Below are 23,702 nucleotides of genomic sequence, written 5' to 3' on the forward strand. Positions count from 1 at the left end.
AAAGGGACTGTCCAGTCGGGTGCCTGGATGATGGGGGTGGTAGTCAGTGCTCTTTTGAGGCAATCAAAAGCCTCTTTGCATTTATCATTAAAGTCAAACTCCACCTCCTGCATAACCAAGAAAAGATCGCACCTCTCGCAAGCAAGAGGGGTAAGGCAATTGTGAAATAACATAAATTTTTGCAGGATCTACTTCAATGCTTTTATTGGAAATAATGTGGCCTAAAACTATACCTTGCTCAACCATAAAATGACATTTTTCAAAATTTAGAAAAAGGTTAGTTTCAATGCATCTATTCAAACCTTTTCCAGACTATCCAAACAAACATCAAAAGAGGATCCATATACAGTAAAATCATCCATAAACACCTCTATGCAATTTTCTAAAAAATCACTAAAAATACTAATCATGCACCGCTGGAAGGTGCCAGGGGCATTGCACAGGCCGAAAGGCATCCTCCTATAGGCAAAAGTGCCGAAGGGGCAGGTGAATATGGTTTTTTTCCTGATCCTCAGGGGCAATAGTGATTTGCATATAACCAGAAAAACCATCAAGGAAGCAGTAGTGATATTTACCTACCAGGCGTTCAAGCACCTGGTCAATTAATGGCAGGGGAAAATAATCCTTTTTGGTAACCTGGTTCAGCCTCCTATAGTCGATGTAGACTCTCCAACTGTTCTGCACCCGAGTAGGAATCAACTCCTCCTTCTCAATTTTTATCACAGTGAGGTCGGTTTTCTTCGGGACTACCTGGACGGGACTCACCCATTGGCTGTCAGAGATAGGATAAATGATTCCAGCTTAAAAAAAGCTTGGTTACTTCCTTCTTCACTACATCAAGAATCACCGGGTTGAGTCTTCTCTGTGGCTGTCTTACTGGTTTAGCCCCATCCTCTAAATTTATCCGATGCATACATGTGGATGGGCTAATACCAGGAATGTCCGCCAGGGTCCAGCCTATAGCCTTCTTATGCTTCTTGAGAATTGATAACAGCTTCTCCTCTTGCTCATCAGCAAGGGAGGCAAATATAATTACTGGAAAACTTTTGCTATCATCCAAATAAGCATATTTTAAATTTGATGGCAGAGGCTTCAATTCTGGTGTGGGTGGCTGGATAGTGGTAGAAAGAGATGGTTTCTCAGCCTGTACCTCATAAAGAAAGTCAGAGGTATATGTACTTCCTGAAACATGGTTAGTTCTATCTGACTCTAGAAAATCAATCTCAAGAGGTAAAACATCACCAGACATATAATCATTATCAACTTCAGATTTACTCTCAACATCAAATTCAGACATATGATTAAGTACAAATTCAGATTCCATGCATGAAGAGTGACAGGCATGCAGATTAGAATGAAGATCGGTCATGTATTCATCAATAATATGGTCAATTATTTCAGCACGAAATACAGAAAGATCTTCAGATGGGTGTTTCATAGCATCAAGAATATTAAAATGAACAGTTATATCACCAAACTCCATAGATAGTGTGCCTGCATTTACATCTATCTTAGTTCTAGCAGTTTTCATAAAAGGTCTGCCTAGAATGATTTGAACTGATCCTTGAGAAAATCCCTCCTCCATATTCAAAATATAAAAATCAACAGGGAAAATCAGTTCACCAACTCTAACTAAGACATCCTCTATGAAACCAGCAGGATAGGCAACACTTCTATTAGCTAAATGAATTACCACATCAGTTGACTGCAAAGGACCAAGAGATAGAGAATTAAAAATAGACAGAGGCATAACACTAACAGAAGCTCCTAAATCTAGCATGGCATTGTCAAACTTACTATTCCCTATAATACATGGTATGTTGAATGTACTTGGGTCTTTACATTTTTCAGGGATTTGGGGAACAAATTTACCAATCAATGTGGAGACATTTCTGGCCATACTAATTCTTTCACTTCCTTTAAGCTTCCGCTTATGAGTGCACAACTCTTTCAAGAATTTAGCATATCTTGGAATTTGCTTTATTGCATCCAGCAGAGGTATGTTTACCTCTACTTTTCTAAATGTTTCCAAGATCTCCTTCTTTGCCTCCTCCATTTTTTTGTTGGAAATTGCTCTTGGAGGGAATGGAAGAGGGATATGCTGCTTCTGCAAATCAGAATTACCATTGGAAGATTCACCTGCATAGAAATTGTTAGGTAACTTACTCTTTAAATTTTGTTCATCATCTTTTTCTGGAGTAGAGTGAAGTTGGGCAGGTTCATTTGCGAATGAGGAAGATGTTGCTGGTTGAGGTCCTTGACACTGCTTTCCCGATCTCAATGTAATGGCACTCACATTTTTGGGATTCTGGGCAGATTGAGAAGGTAATCTGTCAGAATTTTGGGACTGTTGTTGATTTAACTGTGTAGCCAATTGTCCCATCTGATTAGTTAAGCTCTGAATGGAGGCTCCGGTCTCTTGTTGAAACTGCATGTTTTGCATAGTCATTTTCCTCACAAGTTCTTCAAGGGAAGGTTGCAGAGGAGCCTCAACTGTTTGTTGTTTCTGGGGTTGTTGCTATTGTTGTTGTTGCTGCTGGATTGGTGGAGGAACGTATGGTCTGCTTAGGCCAGCAGTATTCTGAAAATAAGGTTGTTGTTGTTGCTGCTACTATTGTGAAGGATTTGACCATTTAAGGTTGGGATGATTCCTCCACCCAGGATTGAACCTGTTGCTGGAGAGGTCATAATTGTTCTGTTGTGGCTGATTTTGTTGCGGAGGTTGAGGAGGTCTATTGAAGATGTTTGCCGCATAAGCTTCAGGCTGTTCAATTGCTTCAGATTGCTGCACATAAGGGCAAAGGTCTGTGTGGTGGTCGGCAGAGGAGCATAAACCACAGAGTCTGGCGACAGGTGCAGATTTTTTATTCATGGCCAGTTGGGTTACCAGGTTAACCAAGGCATCTAGTTTACCTTCAAGATTCTTAGTCTCAGCTGATGAAGATGAATTCGTGGCTACTTCATGCATTCCTCTAATGACAATAGCATCATTTCTGGCACTAAATTACTGGGAGTTTGAAGCCATCTTCTCAATTAAATTTCTGGCTTCAGCAGGGGTCATGTCTCCAAGGGCTTCACCACTGGCAGCATCTATCATACTTCTCTCTATGTTACTGAGTCCTTCATAAAAATATTGGAGAAGAAGCTGCTCAGAAATCTGGTGGTGAGGGCAACTGGCACATATTTTTTTAAATCTCTCCCAATATTCATATAGGCTCTCTCCACTGAGTTGCCTAATGTCTGAAATATCCTTTTTTATGGTCGTGGTCCTAGAAGCAGGGAAATTTTTTTTCTAAGAAACCTCTCTTGAGGTCATCCCAGCTTGTGATGGACCTTGGAGCAAGGTAATATAGCTAGTCCTTTGCCACTCCCTCTAAAAAATGAGGAAAAGCCTTTAGAAATATGTGATACTCCTGGACATTTGGGGGTTTCATGGTGGAGCAGAGAATATGGAATTCTTTCAAATGTTTGTACGGGTCTTCACCTAAAAGGCTATGAAACTTTGGAAGCAAATGGATCAGTCCAGTTTTAAGAACATATGGGACATCCTCATCAGGGTATTGGATGCACAAGCTTTCATAGGTGAAATCAAGTGCAGCCATTTCCCTTAGAGTCCTCTCATGGGGTGGAGGTTGTGCCATGTTCTCAGAATGTTCAAAATCAGAATGTTCAAAACTATAATGCTCAAAATCAGGATGTTCAAAATTACCAACCACAAAATGCTCAGACTCACCAATAACAGAATGCTCAGGATGCTCAAAAGGTACAAAATGATGCCTAACTAATCTATGAAATGTCCTATCTATCTCAGGATCAAAGGGTTGTAAGTCAGATGGATTGCCTCTAGTCATATACTACATTCAGCATGCACAACTAGTTGCCTTCTTATGCAAGTAACAGTGTAGGTTTGAACTACAACTACCCTCAAATGATATCCAAATGACTTGAAATTTTGTGAGCAACACCCTAAAATCATGGAAAAGATAGCACAAAAATTTTCATACAAAAATTGAAAGTCTAACTATGGAAACTACCTAAGGAAAGTTTAGAAAAATAAAACAATAAAACTTGAAAAATAAAAAAAACTAGTAAACAAGCGATTTTGGCTAGCTAGAGACCTTAGTCGGCCTTTGGCGGCTGCCACGGTATGGGAAATTTTTTCTACCCCAAATACATATATAATAATAGTCATTCTGATACCTAGAGCAAAAGTTATGGCCATTTGAAGTTTTGCTAAACACAAGTTCTCAAATTTTTTTGAATCTCTCAAATCTACCCACAACAAGTGTTCCTGGTATTTTTCACACAAAATATGAGTCAAAAGAACCTACCACACCAAAATTCAGCCAAAAATAACAACCCTAACTATCAAAACAAAAATCGTCAATTAAATTGTCAGCAGCAGTCACTAATTCAGTCACTAATGGATTTGCACTACTACTCTGTTTTCCAGGTCAGCAAAAGTGGTCACTAAATCCATCGCAAAGCACTATGCACAGCAAAACGCAAAAACTGAAACAGGGGAAGCGCTGAACAGAAAAACTAAAACAAAACACCACACTAAACAAAATAACAAGACACTAAACAACACTAACACAACAGGAAAGCATAAAACAACTAAACATAAAACACGAATTACTAGCTATTATGAACACATTGCTTCTCCGTGATTCACAAGCAAGTTTCTTATCCTAGGTTACGATAATTTATCCTTTATCAGTTCAACCACTTAATCCAACCCTAAATTAAATTACTAAGCGAAATTTAACACAAGGCATTCATTATGTGATTAAGCAACACATACACCAATTAATCATGAACGATCATTAAGCATGAACGTTAATTAAGTGCAAAGACAATTAATCAAGCACTAAGCATGCATGAATTAATAGCAACAAATACAGAGTAATTGGTGAAGAGGAAAAACTGATCAGAATTTAATAGTAATACTAGAACCTCAAAGAGAACTGTGCTTGATCCTCAAGAGAAAACAATGCTGGAGACTTAGCCTTCCATTAATCAATAGAGAACGAAATTGTAGATTGAAGCAAGAACGAAATTTTATTGCTAAAACGAAAAAGTGACTAAAACGAAAAAGAGAGTAGCACTCTAAAACTAAAACGAAAAAGGGAGAGAGGAGAGGAGAGAGAGAGGAGAGTCTAAACTAGAACCTTGGTGTTGTTATATAGTTTTCAGCCCCCAAAGCTTACAAATCTGTTTTAAATCCAAACCCATAAATAAAATAAAATTTAGATAAGATAAGATCTAGATGAAATAATATCTAGATGAGATCAAATCTAAATAATATTTAGATAAGATAAAATCAAGATAAGATAAAATTTGGTAGAATAAAATAGTCTGCTCTCTTCAAGTCCAAGCCCAATTTTGGATTCAAGCCCAATTGCTTATAATTCTCCTAAAATTAAATTAAAAACACAAAATTAATCCAGTAGACCCAAATGATAAAAATGCATAATTAATATAACAATTAAGACAAATCAGTAATTAAAATGGTGCAAAAAGGGTTAAGAAATAGGAGAAAATAATGGCACATCAATCCTCACCTAATGAGTTTTTAGTTCTAACTCCATTGGTAGATAGCACACGTTTTTGTACACCATTTGAAACGAAAAGATGCCAATGGATGTTTTGAAGGTTGTTCTATATGCCTATAGGAAATCATCAAGCTTTGCAGCCCAATCCTTCCTTTAAGTAGGTACGGTGTTTTCTAGTATCCTCTTGATCTCCCTAGTCTAAACTCCAACTTTTCCATTTGTTTACGGATGATAAGGTGATGCTACTTTGTGTCAAACATCATAGTGTTGAAAGACCTTTGAGAATTGAGCAATACAAAAGTGTGTACCTTCATCACTAATCAAGAGTCTAGGCAATCAAAACCTAACAAAAATGTTTCTCTTTAAGATATTAATCATCATCTTTACATCATTGGTTGGACTAGAAATTTCTTCCACCCACTTTAAGACATAGTCCACTACTACCAAGATATATCTGTTGCCACGTGAGGATGGTAAGGGACCAAAAAAATCAATTCCCTAACAATCAAACACTTCTACCTCCTGCATGTTCTGTAATGGCATTTCATGTCGTCTAGATATGTTGCCGATTCGTTGACAAATATTGCATGATCGTGCAAGATTATAAGCATCTTTGACGAGTGTAGGCTAATAGAATCCAGCTTGAAGAATTTTCGCAGTTGTTCTTTCTCTGTTGAACTGGCCTCCATATGGTGAGTTGTGGCAATGTCAAAGCATGCTAGCTTGTTCTCCCTTTGTTGCACATCACCTTAACAAATTGTGATCAGTAATACAAAAAAGAATAGGGTCATGCTGAACATATCTGGTGGCTTCTCAAAAGAACCTTTTTCTCTTGTGCAATTTCATACCTTCCGATGCTTGTCCCGTGGCCTTAAAGTTTGCCATGCTAGTGAACCAAGCGTAGACCTCATCCTAGAAGCTTACTGCCATGAGTGTCTCGTCTGGGAATTCTTCTTTGATCTCCTTTTTCTTTCTTGGTGACTTCTTCATTAACCAATCTTGATAGATGATTGGCTACTAGCTAGTCACACCCTTTTCTGTCTCAGATCTCTAGATCAAACTGTTGTATTAGAAAGACCCATCTAGTTAATCTTGTCTTGGAATCCGCTTTGGTGAGTAGATATTTTATAGCTGAATGGTTGGTGTGCACAATGATCTTTTGATCCTACAAGATTTGATCAAAAAATTTCAAGGGCAGAAACCACTACTTGCTTCTCCTTCTTCGTGGTTGCATGTTGATTTGGGCTCTATTTAGCACCTTGTTGGCATTGTAGATAGTATGAATTCTTTCATTCCTCTTTTGTCCTAATATTGGTCCCACCATATAGTCACTAGCATCATACATTAATTTGAATTCTTGCCCCCAATTGGGAGCCACTATAATTAATGTTATTACCAGCTTCTTTTTTAAGAGATCGAAACCTTAAAGGCATTCTTCATTTAAGTGAAACGAGTTTCCTTTGACAAGTAAATCTTGAGGTGGTGGGAGCTTTTCAATTACTTCTATCTTGGCTTGATCTACTTCAATACCTCTTGTTGGGATTTTATGCCCGAGCACTATACATTCGGTTACCATTAAGTGGGATTTTTTCCAATTAAGAGCAAGGTTCTCTTCAATGCATCTTTCTAGGACTCTTTCCAAGCTGTTGAGGCATGGCATGAATGAATCTCCTAATATAGAGAAATCATCCATAAATACCTCTATGCATTTTTCTACCATGTCAAAAAGGATGGCATTCATACACCTTTGGAATGTGGTTGGTGCATTGCAAAGTCCAAAGGGCATTCTTCGATAGGCAAAGACTCCAAATGTGCAAGTGAAGGTTTTTTCAATTGATCCTCTAACTTAACAAGAATTTGATTATACCCCGAGTATCCATCTAGAAATCAATAGAAGGCTTGACTGGCTAACCTCTCAAGCATTTGATCCATGAAGGGAAGAGGAAAGTGGTCTTTCCTTGTTGCCATGTTAAGAAGGAGGTAATCAATACACATTCTCCAACCGATCATGGTCCTTGTAGGAATCAACTAATTGTTGTCATTTTTTATCACTGTTATTCAACCTTTTTTGGGGACTACTTGCATGAGGCTTACCCATGAACTTTCAGAAATGGCATATATCATTCCAGTTTCAAGAAGCCTTAGTACTTCTTTTAACACTTCCTCTTTCATCATCAAGTTGAGTCTCCTTTAGTTGTTGTGCTATTGGTTTGAAGTCCACTTCAAGGTTGAACCTCCTAACTCATACAGGCATGTTCTCCACTATTCCAAAAGGAAATTTAATGAAACAGTTTGCTAGTTGTATCATCATACGTGTTGGTTCCATTGCTAGCTTTCAAATTTTGTTTAGTAAAGATAATGACATTAGGTTGATGCTAGATCCAAGATCAAGGAATGCTCTTCCTACTGTTAGATTCCCAATGGAAATAGGAATAGTAAAATTACTGAGAGCACCTAGCTTCTTGTGATTCTCCAAGATGGCACTACAATCCTCTTCAATAGTCACTACGCCATAGTCTTTCAAACTCTTCTTCTTAATTATGAGGTCTTTTAAGAGCTTTGAGTATTCTAGCATCATGTCTATGGCATCGATGAAAGGAATGGTGACATCAAGTCGCTTAAGCAAGTCTATAAGACTTCTATATCCCCGCTCCTTATCTTGCTTTGTTGATTTGCAGGGATATGACTTCTCACATGTAATTGCTTGTTTAGCTTCTTGTGTAAGCTGGCTCTATGTCTTAATTAGCTCTTGCAGTCAACGATGTTGGCTATTTCTTTTATTTGCACCACTAACTCCTTTACTTTATCTTTTAACGAATTTTTTTACCTCCATGGTGCTCTCGAGGTTGGAGTAAGATGTGGTGCTAAGGTTGATTACAGCTTCTTCTAATTTTGTAATGCATTCTCTCATGAATTTGGCTTCCTTGGCTACTTCCTCCATACAGTGGTGGTCACCTCCACACTCTTCACATGAGAGAATCAGTTGTTTTGGTATCAACGCTTGGTGAAGACATATTAAAAACAGAAAAATTAAAGATATATATCTAATATATATACACGAAAATTTGAAAATAAAGGGAAAAGAAAAATCTAAAAATTAAAGATAAATCTACCCACTAAACTATATGTACTATATTTACTAATAGAGATTAGAGATAAAAATTTAAAAACTGGAAATTATGAAAATATCTACATTTTATTCAAAAATTATGAGTAATTAGGGAAGAAAAAATTTAAATGCAGAAAACATTTACAAGATAATTAGATAAGATAATTACAAAAGATGTGTTAGTAAATATAAAAAAAATATCTTAAAATTACAATCAATTAGATATTATATTTACAACATAAAACAGAAATTAAATTTCAAATAGAGGTGAGATATATCAATCAAATCTTAAAAGATATGCTAGATATTATTTGAATTTTCAATTTCTGAATTTTTACTTACAATTACAACCTAGAAGATAGGAGATATTTACAATCAAATAAAATCTAATTTATAACTAACTACCTAAATCTAATATAAAAGATATATACACCTAATTAAATCTAAAAGATATATACTGTAACATCCCATTTTTTCCTATATAAATTAAAAACTTTTATTTAAAAAAAATAGTTTTAGAAAAATAGTGATATTTTTTAATAAATAAATAAATAAGGAGAAATAAATTTATTAATTAAAATAATGGTTTGAGAGAAAATAAAAAGGATATTTTATTTATTCATTTGATAGGAAATAAAATAGAGTTTCTTTTTATAAAATAATAAATAAATAAATAGAGTAAATGATAGGTTGTGAGTATCATATCTATAAATAGACACATGTTAAGTCATTTTTCAGACTGACGATAGTTTCTACGTCTCCTCTTCCTCTCAATTTCATTTTCTCTATTCCCTTCCCAAAACCCTTCTTTTTTCAGCATACCACAAAACCTATCTTTGAAAAACAATGATCTTAGACTCATTCACCATTGGATTATTGTGTGAAATTTGAGCACCAGGTTCAGAACTCATTTCCGAACATTGTCACCGCTGGAAAATACGAAAACATGTTGGAGCTTAGAGAAATACCCTTTTCATCGTAGATTTTCCTTTTCCCGCAAAAACCTAAAATTGTCTCAGTAAAACTATGATCCTGGACTCGATAACCATTGGATTGTTGTGAAATTGTGATATGTGGTTCAAGATTCATTTACGCATATCTTCACTGTTGAGATATGCACAATACATCTATAGATGGACAAATTCTCATTTTCACAACGGAATGAAGGCTTCAATCCCTTCTCCTTCTCTCTAACGTTTGGGAACCCTATCACAACAGTCAAAGGAAAAACTTTAGGAATCTTATGAAACACTAGAGATGTCGTTATTGCTATCACAATATACACGTGAGCCCACTTAGAGGTAAGGGATGAGTTTATTGCAATTGGGGTTAGAATGAACATATGTAGTGGTTCTTAAAGGATCAAATTGGGGTTTATTTTGGGATTTTTATTGTATTGAAATTTTTCTTGTGTGATTATATGAAATTTTTTAACGGATGTTACTCCCCGTGGATTGAGAAATATTTTTGTATAATTTGTTTGTGTTTTGAATAAGATTTGTGTAATAAATAGTTATATTGAGATTATGAAATTATGATTGAAATTTTATATAAGTGATAAATTGAACATATGATGAATTGTAGAATAATATATCACTTTGAGATTATAATATTATTATGGAGATTGAGTATAAGTGCAAAGTTGAATGTGTTAAATTGCGAGATACACGTAAACACAGGATGGTTGATTGTGACATAATGAGATGTGAAGTTGTGAACATGAGTTTTGGTTGTGAATAAGTGTGTGGTTAACACTTGATGTGACATTACTTGTGTTGTGAGCTGTGAATTATATAATAACCCGACTAATGTTTATCTTGAGAAAAATGTTGATGCCCAGTGTGAAAGGGAAAATGTAGGTTTCTAATTAGGAACCAGTGTTAAATTGTAGCGCAATGTGTTAAATGTGTTTGAAACACGTGTGTGAGGTCTTAGGTATTGTATAATTCATGAGCAGTGCTTGCTTATAATATTATTGTTGAAATCGAGTATAAGTATAAAGTTGAACATGTGTTAATTTGTGAGAAACATGTAAACCTGTGATGGTGGATTGTGACACTATGAGATGCTAAATTTTGGGCATGATATTTGGTTGTGAATATGTGTGTGTGTTTAACACTTGAACGGGCAACAATTGTGGTTTGAGCCATGAATTATACAATAACCCAACCAGTATTTATATTGAGAAAAGTGTTTATGCGCAATGTTGAAGAGAAAGTGTAGGTTCCTAGTTAGGAATCGGTGTTAAATTGTAGCACAATATGTTAAACGTGTTTGAAACATGAGTGTGAGGTCATAGGTATTGTATAATTCAGGAGCAGTGTCTGCTTGCAAAAATTATTTTAGGGGTTGGACCTGAATCAGGAAGGTGAGGCCCTAACGAATTCTTCAGAGTCTAGGCCTTGGGAGTAAAGACACTCGGTTTGAGTGCTCCTTCAAACCTATGTTGATCCCATATGATTGGATCATTCTCACAAAATGGAGTGACCCTGACTGGTCACCTTATGATTTTACTTAGTGAGAGTGACCTGACATACCCATTGTGTGGTGTGTCTTGTTATGTACTCCTAAGCGCCCCAGGGTGGTTTTTCATTAACACGGTACCACATTGCATGTAGGCTTGAGTCTTAGTATAATTGTTACATAACACTTGCTAATTATTTATTATGAAATGGATGAGTGTTATTGCATCTTAGCTCGAGTGTGTGATTCATGTGTAATGTGATTAGTGATTGAAAAATGAATTTTAAAGATAAAGTGGTGAAGTGACGTCGTTTGTATTGAGTTGAGTCATGTTATAAATATTTCCATAATTTATTTTGATTGCATCTTGTTTATTTGATTTTTTATTTTTTTTTTTGTGATAATTCACTCCCTGTGTGTTATTTGTGTTTTGATCCTATGATGATCTTGAACCTTTTGTTCGTGGGAGTAGATGACTAGGTGAATGACTTTAAAGAACCTCGTGCCAGAGGACGTTGGACACAATGCTTTGATAGAATGTGACATTGGAGATAAGTTTTTATTTTAATTGCATGATGTTATTTTATTTTATTTTACCTCACTGATTTAACAAAACTTTTTTTCATAAACTTTGACAACTTTGTTTTGAGCTGAATATATTTTTAATAAGTCTTATTTAGTAATAGTGAAGTGAATTTGAATCTTTTACCCACGTAAATTTGTTGATCAATATTTTTATATGTTTTATTTATTTATATATATGTCGGGGTAGAGGGTGTCAGATATACACATGCTCTATTTACTCTAATTAGTATCTACTAATCTATCACCTAATAAAATCTATCTACATTTATTTAATAGCCTATTTATAAATGTTTACAATTTCTTAATCAAATAAATATAATAATTCATTTATACCTTGGCAACGGCGTCAAAAACTTGTTACGAATTTTTTTCACATTAGATTCAACTTAAAGGTCAAGTGTAATCGAGTCATGACATAGTAACTGAACTATCGTCTGAGTTGTCTCCCAATGGAATAAAGGAGCACAATTTCATGTAATTATTTAAATAGAACTAGGTTTTTTATTTTTGTTTTGTGATTCTAATGAAATAAATAACAAAATAAGTTTCAATAAAAATTAAATGATAGTAAAATAACTAAGTAAAGATTTAGACTTGGATGGTGACGTCAATCTTAATAAATGAATGTCTAGGTTTGGACTTGGAATTCTCTCGATCCACTATATCTTCACAATTCTCTACTCATCTCTCTTGCTCATCCCAATTCACTGATGTATTCTACCCAAGCTCATGCATGGTCACAGATTCTAAAGTACTTGTTTGATACTCAATCCCTTGGACATACCGACATCTACAATCAAAATTAATGGTTGAGACTTAGCGAAGATTAACCAAGATTCTTCTATCCCTAGAGATAACTCCAATTAAGTACTTGATTCATGTTTAGGTTTCAACAAGGCTCGCCAAATTACGCACAAGTCAATTCCTGAATTCATTTATAAGATGGTTAATCAAATAAATGCATTAAGTACGAAAACAAATAAAGAACTCAAGATGAAGTGTTGAATTGATAGAATTAAAGCAAAACAAGGTTCATCCTTTCCTCTCTCGGGTGTAAGGAATTGCACCATAAAAATAATACAATGAAACCTAGAGTGTTTAATGGAATAATAGAGGTGCAGTGTCTAGTAGGTGGAAGTCTAAAATATAATTCTAAGAATTGCTCGAGACTTCTACATTGTTACAATGAATGTCTAGCTTCCTATTTATAGGATTGTACGTGGGTTTAATTAAGGAGATAATCATACAAAATTACAAAAAAAGTCTAATTAATTTAATTAATTACCTTCTTCTTCAATTGATTTATCCTTGAAAAATATCTTGCTCTTAATTTTCCTGACTTTCATCTTCAATTTTTACAATTTCTCCTTCCAGAGCTCTTGCCAGAATGGCCTAATTTTGCTGGAAAAACTATCGAAAATTCATTAAAACTAACTAAAACCTAAAATTCTACCTAAGACAAAGTAAAAACTGAATTTAAATCAAATTTGATTCAAAACAAGGCCTAAAGTTAACTATAATGTCAAATTAACATCACAAAATGCATATGAAAATCTAATAAATTTGATGGTTAAAACACCAATCAATCAATAAAATAAGGTGTTGTGAAAGATATATTTGTGTCTACAACTCCATCCACTCATACACATAAATGTTAGACTTAGGAGGAGCTGAAAACTACCAGATATAACATTTTGATATGTTGTCATTCATACTTCCATTATTCTAATATATAATTGCTATATTCATTGCTCAAAATTTATATAGTTTGTCATCATAAAAAAAGGGGGAGATTGTTAGACACTAGATGATCCATCACTAGACGACCCAGATATCTCTTATGATTTTGATGAAAATAAAGATATAAATTTATGTTAACCACTTTGTTGCGTGTAAGTCAATAGGTTTGATGAGTAGAAACAACACCAAAAGAGATCTATCCACAGATGGATAACTCATCAACTGGAAGCATGAAGCACTCGTCCAATACATCAAAAAAACTTGTGGGATAATCATTTAATTGAATCATCTACTTATTTCATTTTATATGATTTTGTTTTAAAAGGAACATATCAACGAAATTATCCTTTATTTCCTTTTGCATGATTAATGGTAAAAACGTGCAGTATCTGCTTAATTCAAGAAATGAGGATCAATCTACACAATAGTCATAACATTAAATCTCCAAGATACTCTCCAAAATTACAAGTGTCTCTCTACGTATAAATACGACAACAAAGATTGAAAAACTTGGATGAACATACATAGAAAGAAAAATAGCCATGAATTAATAAATGAGAGAAAAAAAGAACAACTATTAAGAAACACATTAAGCCTAAGATAGTCCATCCTTTGTAAATACAAAGTGTGACACCCTTTATCCCATACATATATGTACTAATAAAAGGAAAAGAAATCATAATTAATTAAAAGTTTTTAAAACACATTTAAAAAAATCCTTTCAACCGGGTAAAAGGCTCGCATTCACTTTCTTTTACGTCATATTCAAACTTGTCCAAATCAATAATAAAGTCATCTCGGCTCAAACAAGGTCGTCTAAGACTTCATACAATTAATATAGAAACATATACCCCAATGTCGCATCCTATCAGAGCATTGTGTCTCAACGTTCTTTAGCACAAGGCTCCTTAAAGCAATTCACCTAGTCATCTGCTCCCCCGAACACAAAGTTCAAGATCATCACAGGATCCTAAAACAAATAACACACAGGGAGTGAGTTATCACATTCCTAACTAATGGAGAGGAACAAGATAACATGTAGATATAAATATCATATAAACAAAATAAAACTTACTTAAACATAACTCATGTCATTTCACCATTTTGTCGCCCAACATCATATCACAACACAACACATCTTATTCATTTTCACAACATTCACGTACTCAAGGATCAAAACACAATATCACCAAGTCAATTAATATCGATCAATACACAAGCGTTATGCAACATATACACTAAGACTCAATACTATATGCAATATGATACCATGTCAGTGAAAAACCTCGTCGGGCGCCTAGGAGTACATGACAAGACAAATCACACACTAATAAGTCAGGTCATTCTCACTAGGTAAAATCATAGGGAGACCAGTTAGGGTCACGCTATTTTGCGAGAATGCTCCAACTATGTGGGATCGGCACCCAAGGCCTACACTCCGAAGAGTCCGTTAGGGCCTCTCTCTCCTGATTCAGGTCTAACCCAGAAAATATTTTAGCACACAAACTTTATCTATGAACTGTACAAAACACACGTCTCCTCAATTGTTCTCAAAACAGGTTTATCTCGTTGCACTTATGATTAAACTCATCGGGTCCCCATAGTGGTTCCTATCACAATACTCGTCGCGCAGTAACTCGTCGCCCTTAAAGGGTCTTATAGTCGTGCGATTGTATAATTCATAGTTCATAACTCAATGAACACAATATCTCAATCACATACATACTTAATTTATCACATACACTTGATCTCAATCATATGGTATAATCTCAATCACACTTCATGAATCATATGTAGAAGCAAGCTTCATGATGAATCAAGATTGATTCAAGGAGTTTTGATGATAACAAAGATGATGACAAAAAGCTCAAAAGTCAAGAACACTTCATGTTAACAAAGATGATGACTTCAAGAATCAAAGAATGAGTTCAAGATTGAATCAAGAACACTTCAAGGTTCAAAAGGAAATTTGATTTCAAGAATCAAGAATCAATTTTCAAGATTCAAGTTCCAAAAATCAAGATCAAGATTCAAGAATCAAGAGAAGACTCAATCAAGATAAGTATTAAAAAGTTTTTTCAAAAACTGAGTAGCACATGAATTTTTCTCAAAACCTTTTACCAAAGAGTTTTTACTCTCTGGTAATTGATTACCAGATTATTGTAATCGATTACTAGTAGCAAAATGGTTTTCAAAAAGCTTTCAACTGAATTTACAATGTTCCAATTGATTTCAAAATGTTGTAATCGATTACAATGATTTGGTAATCGATTACCAGTGTGTTTCAACGTTGAAATTCAAATTCAAATGTGAAGAGTCACATCCTTTCATAAAAAAGTTTTGTGTAATCGATTACACTGATTTGGTAATCGATTACCAGTGATAGTTTCTGAACAAAATCAAAAGATGTAACTCTTCCAATAGTTTTCAAGTTTTTCTAAAAGTTGTAACTTTTCCAAAGGTTTTCAAGTTTTTCTAAAGGTTATAACTCTTCTAATGGTTCTCTTGACCAGACATGAAGAGTCTATAAAAGCAACACTTTGATTTGCATTTTAAGAGTTAATTCATTCAACAATTCTTTTGACAACAACTTTTCCACTTTGATTTCTGAATCTCTTTGAACTTCTTCTTCTTCCTTTTGCCAAAAGCTTTCCAAAGTTTTCTGGTTTTTCAAACCTTGAAAACTGTGCTATTCATCTTTTTCATTCCCTTCTCCCTTTGCCAAAAAGAATTCGCCAAGGACTAACCGCCTGAATTCTTTTTGTGTCTCTCTTCTCCCTTTTCCAAAAGAACAAAGGACTAACCGCTTGAATTCTTTTGTGTCTCCCTTTTCCCTTGTCAAAGAATTCAAAATGACACAGTCTGAGAATTCTTTTGATTCTTCCCTTTCTCATATACAAAAGATTTCAAAGGACTAACCACCTGAGAATTCTTTTGTATCCCCATTCACAAAGTTTCAAAGGTTTAACCGCCTGAGAACTTTGTCTTAACACATTGGAGGGTACATCCTTTGTGGTACAAGTAGAGGGTACATCTACTTGGGTTGTTGACTGAGAACAAGAGAGGGTACATCTCTTGTGTATCAGTTCTAGTAGAGGGTACATCCACTAGGTTGTTCAAAGAGAACAAGGGAGGGTACATCCCTTGTGGATCTTTGCTTGTAAAGGAATTTTACAAGGTTGAAAAGAAATCTCAAGGACCACAAGTCGCTTGGGAACTGGATGTAGGCATGGGTTGTTGCCGAACCAGTATAAAAACTTTTGTGTGTTTGTCTCCTTCTTCCCTACTCTTTTAATTTCTGCTGTGCACTTTAATTCTTGCTTTTACTTTTGGTTAAGTTTCTTTTCTATTCTTTATTTTCTTAACAACATAGTAAAAGCCTTAGAAGAGTAAATTTTTAATTAGTAAAGGTTTAGGAATAATTAATTCAATCCCCCTTCTTAATTATTCTGAGGCCACTTGATCCAACATCATATACACTTTACCTATGAACTATGCAATACACACAACTACTCAATTGTTTTCAAAATCATTTTAACTCGTCGGGTTCCCACAGTGAATCCCATCATAATACTAGTCGCCCTTAAAGGGTCTTACAATTGTGTAATTGCACAGTTCATAGCTCACAACTTAATACACATGTATTTTACCTTTAATCACAGGTTCAATTTATCACATACTCACAATTTGAATCACAAATTCATAATCTCAATATAACAATTCATACAAAAGGTTTATCACAACATGGGGAGTAAAACCCCTCAAATAATTTCACACAATTATATCAAAATCATAGGTCAAAACATAAAAACATCAAGAACACTCAAATTTATCAATCAATTCTCATAAGAACATCAATTGGTACGTAAAACATAACAATATTGTATTTATAATCTTAAAGGAAAAATTATAATTCCATAAACATCCCAAAATAAACCCCAATTTAATCCTCTAAGAATCCCTACACATGTTCATTCTAACCCCTTACCTCTAAGCGGGCTCACGTGTGTTCCGGCAACGATAGTGGCATCTCTAGCAATTTGTTGAGATTCTGCAATTTTTTCCTCTGATTGCTCTGATAGGGTTCCCAAACGTTAGAGAGAAGGAGAAGGGATTGAAGCATCCATTTTGTACTGTCTTTATGCGATTTTGTTTTCTCTCTCTATGTATATTATTTCATAAATCACAACGGTGAAGGTGTGCAGAATTAAATCTCAAACCACATATCAAAATTTCACAACAATCCAACATTTAACAAGTCCGGGATCATAGTTTTACTGAGACGGTTTTGGGTTCCTGCTAGAAAAGAAAAAACTACGATGCAAAGGGTATTTCTCTCAGCTCTGACATGTTTTTGTAATTTTCAATGGTGAGATTGTTCAAAAATGAGTTCCGATTATGGTGCTCCAATTTCACAACGATCCAACTGTGTATGAATCTGAGATCGTCATTTCTCTGAGATAGGTTTGGTGGTATGCGGGAAAAGGAGAGGGTTTTGGGAGGAGGAGAGGGGAAAACGAAATTGAGAAAAAGATGAGGCATCGTCAGTGTGAAAACTGACCTAACACGTCTCTATTTATAGCTAGGGTACTTACAACTTATTATTTATTCTATTTATTTATTTTTATTATTTTATAAGAAGAAACTCTATTTATTTCCTATCAAATAAATAAATCAAATATTTTTTTTCTTCAAACCATTGTTTTAATATAGCTATTTCTCTTTATTTATTTAATTATAAAAACCTCACAATTTTCTAAAACTTAATTTATTTATGAAAAAATGGGATGCTACAGAAAGTATCACTAAGAGATAAGAACCTTATTGTAAAATCCACTCTCTAAGTTTTGGAAAGAATCCTTGATTCTATATCAAATCTTTGTTTATGAAAGCCAGAAGTGACTTAGCGACAAAATAATACTTGGGTGTTCTTAGATTCAGGGGGGGTATAAGAGATGTTCCAAGAGTGGCCCTGAGAATACTTATTGGCTAGAAGTGCCAGAATTTGTAATCAAGGATGATTATTGAAACCCTTTACTAGTTGGTAAAAGAGAACCGGACGTAGCTCAGGTTGAGTGAACCAATATAAAATTAAGTATTTTTACTGTTTTTCATTTGCTCATTACAATATTTCATTTTCCATTACTGTCACACATTGCACACAAGATTTTTCACTGAAAGACAAGTTTTGCAACTCATTGGATGACAATCCACCTTTTGTCATTGGACGAGAGTTTTACAAACTTGTTTATTATAACATCTTCCATTTCATATATAGACATATACTTAGATCTCTTCACAAGGTAATACATAAAACCCTAAGCCTTTTCAAATTATAGGCATATGAATGACTATATAAAACAACACAAATGAAAGCATAGTTTATGCTTCCAAGCACTTCTACCCAATTTGGTTCATAAAGAAAGATCCATCTCCAAGAGGAAGACCCACTTGAACATCACCTGCTCCCCGGATACATTAGTACAAGATCATCACATACACGAACCACAAATGCAACATGCAAGGGTAAGTTCACCGAAACAAAACATATAAACATGGACAAATTCAAAACAAGTAAAAAAAGGAAACCAAGTTTCATAAAGCTTTGAAAATCTTGTATATAGTGATCATTAATTTATGACCAAGTTTAGTTTAAACATGAACATATCATATGTGTAGAATTACAATCGCCAATAATCAACATCATCATCATCATCATCATATCATAAATCCTCATTTAACCTCAACAAATTGTCCCATCACTATCACTTATCATGATTCGTTAACACCATAAACCATAGTTAACATGTACCATCACAAACCTCAACATAGTTCAAACATCAACATCCATCATCATAAACCAACAAACAATATGGAATACATTTTATCCATCAACTATCACAAATTATCATCATAACTCAATCAACATAATTGTCATAATCGACATATACCAACAACCAACTAGGCCACTATCATCACAATTGACACACACAGTAACCAACTCAGTCGCCTCAAACATTAACATTGAATCCATTCTATAGGTCTTTTCCTGTCAGCCACCACATAAACCTCCAGCACTAGCTTGAAAGCCTACCTAGTACCCTTAACTTATGTGCTTACTCACCAACTCTTCCCCTGCCATATATCAATGACAATAGTACATGTGTTTGCACCCACCATGTACTAGCGGCAACAATAGTACATTTCTTTACACCCATCGTGTATGAATGGCAATAATAATACATTGTTGTACACACACTGTTTACCAACAACAACAATAACAAAAACCTGTTCCCTACACACCAAATCAATCAACTAAAGCTCTTGGGAAATAGATTTCAATCACTTTGACACACCATTCAAAGTTAAAACATAGGGGTGGTACTTGGAAAGATACTAGGCAAGACCCCCAGGTCAAGTTAGTGAGGTGGAGTTCTAGTGTGAAACTCACCTTCCCAAGCATACTATTTTCAACAACAAAATTCTTTCCAAAGGTTACAACTAACTCTTCTCCACACACAGGGACAATTCTCATACAAGAATAATAGGTACCGCCATCATCTTAAGAACATAGACATCTCGACCACAAATAATATATTTCATCAATAACATGCTACATTCAGATAATTCATTTATAGAATATGCAATTCATTCAAGTTCTCCTTCTCAAGATATGGCATTTCAACAATCACCCAATAATCTTAATAATAAAGTACATATCTTATAGATAAACTTACTACATTTATTTCAACATTTATATGATTCATAATTGTGGAAGCAAAGTTTTCCAAGTTTATTTTGATGATGCCAAAGACTCAAGTTAAGAATCAAGAGTCAAGCAAGTATCAAGAATCAAAGAGTCGTTCAATCAAGAATCAAGATTAAAGTGAAGATTCAAGAGAAGACTCAAGATGTATAAGAACTTCAAGAAAAGCATCAAGATAAGTATAAAAAGATTTTTTCAAAAGAAAAGATTGAATAGCACAATTTTGTTCAAGAGAATTTTTCAAAGAAAAATCTTTTACCAAGAGTTTTACTCTATGGAAATTGATTACCAGAAGGTAGTAATCGATTACCAATAGCCAACATTCTTTTCAAATTGATTTACAAAGAAGTAATCGATTACCATGAGCATGTAATCGATTACCAATGTTTTTAAATGTTGGATTTCAAATTTCAAAAGTCACAACTTGTGATAAAACATTTTTAAACTTGTGTGATCGATTACACGATATTTGTAATTGATTACCAGTATTTCTAAATGTTGGTTTTCAAATTCAAACATGAAGAGTCACATCTGTTGATGTGTAATCGATTACACTATAATGGTAATCGATTACCAGTGACTTATTTTGAAAAGTAAATTACCAAAAGTCACAATTCTTAAAGTGACTAGTTTCTGAAGATTTTTTTTAAGAGTCACAACTTTTAAAGTGACTAGTTTTCAAAAAGAGTCACAACTTTTAAAGTGACTAGTTTTCAAAAGAGTCACAACTTTTAAAGTAACTAATTTTAAAGAAATTGCCAAGAGTCACAAACTTTAACTTGAGTCATCAAATGACTATAAATATGTGACCGTGGCACGAATTTTAAATATAGATTCTTTTCATTTAAAGATTTTTCTTTCATTCAAAAAAAGATATTCCTTTCATTCAAAAAAATAGATTTCTTTCATTCATTCAAAGCATTCTTCTAAGAGTTTTTGTTCAATACTTTCTTTATTCAAGAAAAGTTCATTGGCCAAAAAACTTGTGTTATTCTTTTGATTCTTTCCTTCTCCCTCTTGCCAAAAGAATTCAAAGAACTAACCGTCTGAGAATTCTTTGCCCAAACACTAAATTCAAAGAACTAAGCGTCTGAGAATTCTGTGTAAGAAGCGGGTAGCTTCTTGGTTGTAATAGTGAACATAAGGGAGGATACATCCTTTGTGGTTCGCTTCAAGTAGAGGGTGCATCTACTTGGTTGTTCAAAGAGGACAAGGGAGGGTACATCCTTTGTGGCTCTTTGCTTGTAAAGGATTTTACAAGGTTATTGGAAATCTCAAGAACCGTGGGTTGCTTGGGGACTGGACGTAGACATGGGTTGTGGCCGAACCAATATAAATCTTGTGTTTGTTTTCTTCTTTCCTGCACTCTTTACTTTTTCGCTGTGCACTTTTTATACTTTTTTCTAAGTTATTGTTTCTGTTCTTTACCTTCTCATAACTTAGTAGTAAAACCTAATTGAATCTAGTAATATTAAGAAGGATAATTTTTAATTAGTCAAGATACATTAATAATTAATTCAACCCCCATCTTCTTAATTATTTCGAGGCCACTTGATCCAACAATAATTACATACATTCTTCTTTGTAAGGTAGTATCTCAAACAACAAAATAATCATTATAATAGTAACTTTATTCTTTCCATATAGTTCATAAAAATAATTATATAGATATTATAAATTGATTTAGAAACTCTCAAGAAAACATTCAAGGTAAAATGAAATATGTCTTCATTTAGCTTAAGCTAGAAAACTTAGCCCATCCACAAATTAGCTTAGTAATAAATTTTAGCTGGAGATAAATTTATGTGGACCCCAATCTAACAAAAATTAGTTCTAGCTAAAAAATTTAGCTTAGCCAAAACTACGAAATCTACAACATTCCTTCTTTGCAAATCCAAGCTTTTGACTCCATTAATGGCTACCCAAGCATCCAAACTCACAATAAACATATCAATAATCAATATTTAAGCTTCTAAATACTAAACCCCAACAAAAGAACTCAAGATTCAAGCCAAAGAACTCAAAACCATCATAAAGAAAGAAAAAGGGGGTAAGCTTCTCTTACCCATGACATGTCCAAGCTAGATTTGAGAGGAAGAAAAGGAAGACCTTGAGCTCACTCAAAGAACTTGCTCAAATCTACAACATCATCACCTTACCACTTGTGGAAAAACACAATCAAAGCAACACTCATGAGAGTTTCTACATTAAAACACCTATAGGTCATCCTAATAAAGGAAAAGAGAGAAGAAAAAAGAGAGAACAAGGAGACCAAAGGGAGAAAGAAAGGTGCAAACCAAATAAGAATCAACCAAAGATTTTTATAGGAGAAGGAAAATTGATTTCCCTTTTTTGAACTTCAAAATTCTCCTAGCTATGGAGAGGAGAGATTGATGAGAAGAATAAAAATGAGAGAGGGAGGAGGCTTCCACTTTTACTAAAGAGTGGGAGGCTTGTTTTTGACTTTTGCTAAATGTTCCCTTGTTATCTTTTACCTCACACTACTAAGAAAAAGCTTAACTACGATGGTTATTTTACGCATTTGACTATGATTTTTAACCGTCATCGTATCCAACGTCGTTGAATGTTCGGCATTTACAACGAAGATTCTTCAACTATCTTAAAATGTGTCACATTCGAAGATGGTTGTGACCTCAATACTATCTTTGAATGTGGCGGCTTAGAAAACATTCAAAGAATGTGGCGGCTTCAAAGAAGGTTTTTGAGTGAAAACCATCTTTGAATGCCTACATTTCTATGTCGGTCTTTCACGATACCCATCTTAGAAGAGTCCCCTTCTAAGATGGTTTTTGTGGGATAACTAATGTAGTTTATTTTTTTAATTGCAGCTAAATCATACAATTGAAAATTAATTAAGCAAAATATATTAATGTCATTTGTAAAAATAGCTTAATAGCTAGCGATTATACAACACATATTGAAGCCATTTATAAAAACTAAAAATATAATAGTTAGGATATATTGATTTTGTCCCTAAGCAAGACACATACACAAAAGATGTTTCTCAGAAAACCAGCAATCACCATTACACACAATGCATAAGAAGATGAAGATAAGGCATAAATCATTTTATTTCTATGCTGCTTCTGTGCAAGAGTATGATTTTAATGACTTGCATGATTAAATGATGCATAGGCAATCCCAAAAGCTGGGGAGCTATAGAACTATGATACTGAGTGGTCAAAACAATCTTACGACAAAATAATACTTTTCACAACGCAACCAATACAAAAAGGGTAACATCCAGTGCAGTAGCCTATGGGTTGTAGCCAAAGATTAAAAGTTACTAGCTAGTAAGAAACATGATTTTTTATGCAAATAAATGTTTAACTTTCTGCTCTTGAAAATTATCATTTTTTCTCCTTTAAGAAATGTGGTTTTTTTTTTACCATTTCTTATGATTTTCGCTAATGAATAATTCCAGCACACAAAATACAAGATAAAAGAAGATTTTACTACACTC

General features: G+C 34.2%; 1 non-coding gene across 1 annotated transcript; it reads left to right on the top strand.

The window, feature by feature from the left end:
* The first annotated feature begins 3,155 nt into the window (after window positions 1-3,155).
* LOC113000245 (small nucleolar RNA R71) lies at window positions 3,156-3,262 on the top strand. The gene has a single exon (XR_003265536.1). It is a non-coding gene; the product is annotated as a small nucleolar RNA R71 (small nucleolar RNA).
* The last annotated feature ends 20,440 nt before the right edge of the window (window positions 3,263-23,702 follow it).

The sequence above is a fragment of the Glycine max genome, chromosome 18 (assembly GCF_000004515.6).
Source record: "Glycine max cultivar Williams 82 chromosome 18, Glycine_max_v4.0, whole genome shotgun sequence".
Taxonomy (NCBI): Eukaryota; Viridiplantae; Streptophyta; class Magnoliopsida; order Fabales; family Fabaceae; genus Glycine; species Glycine max.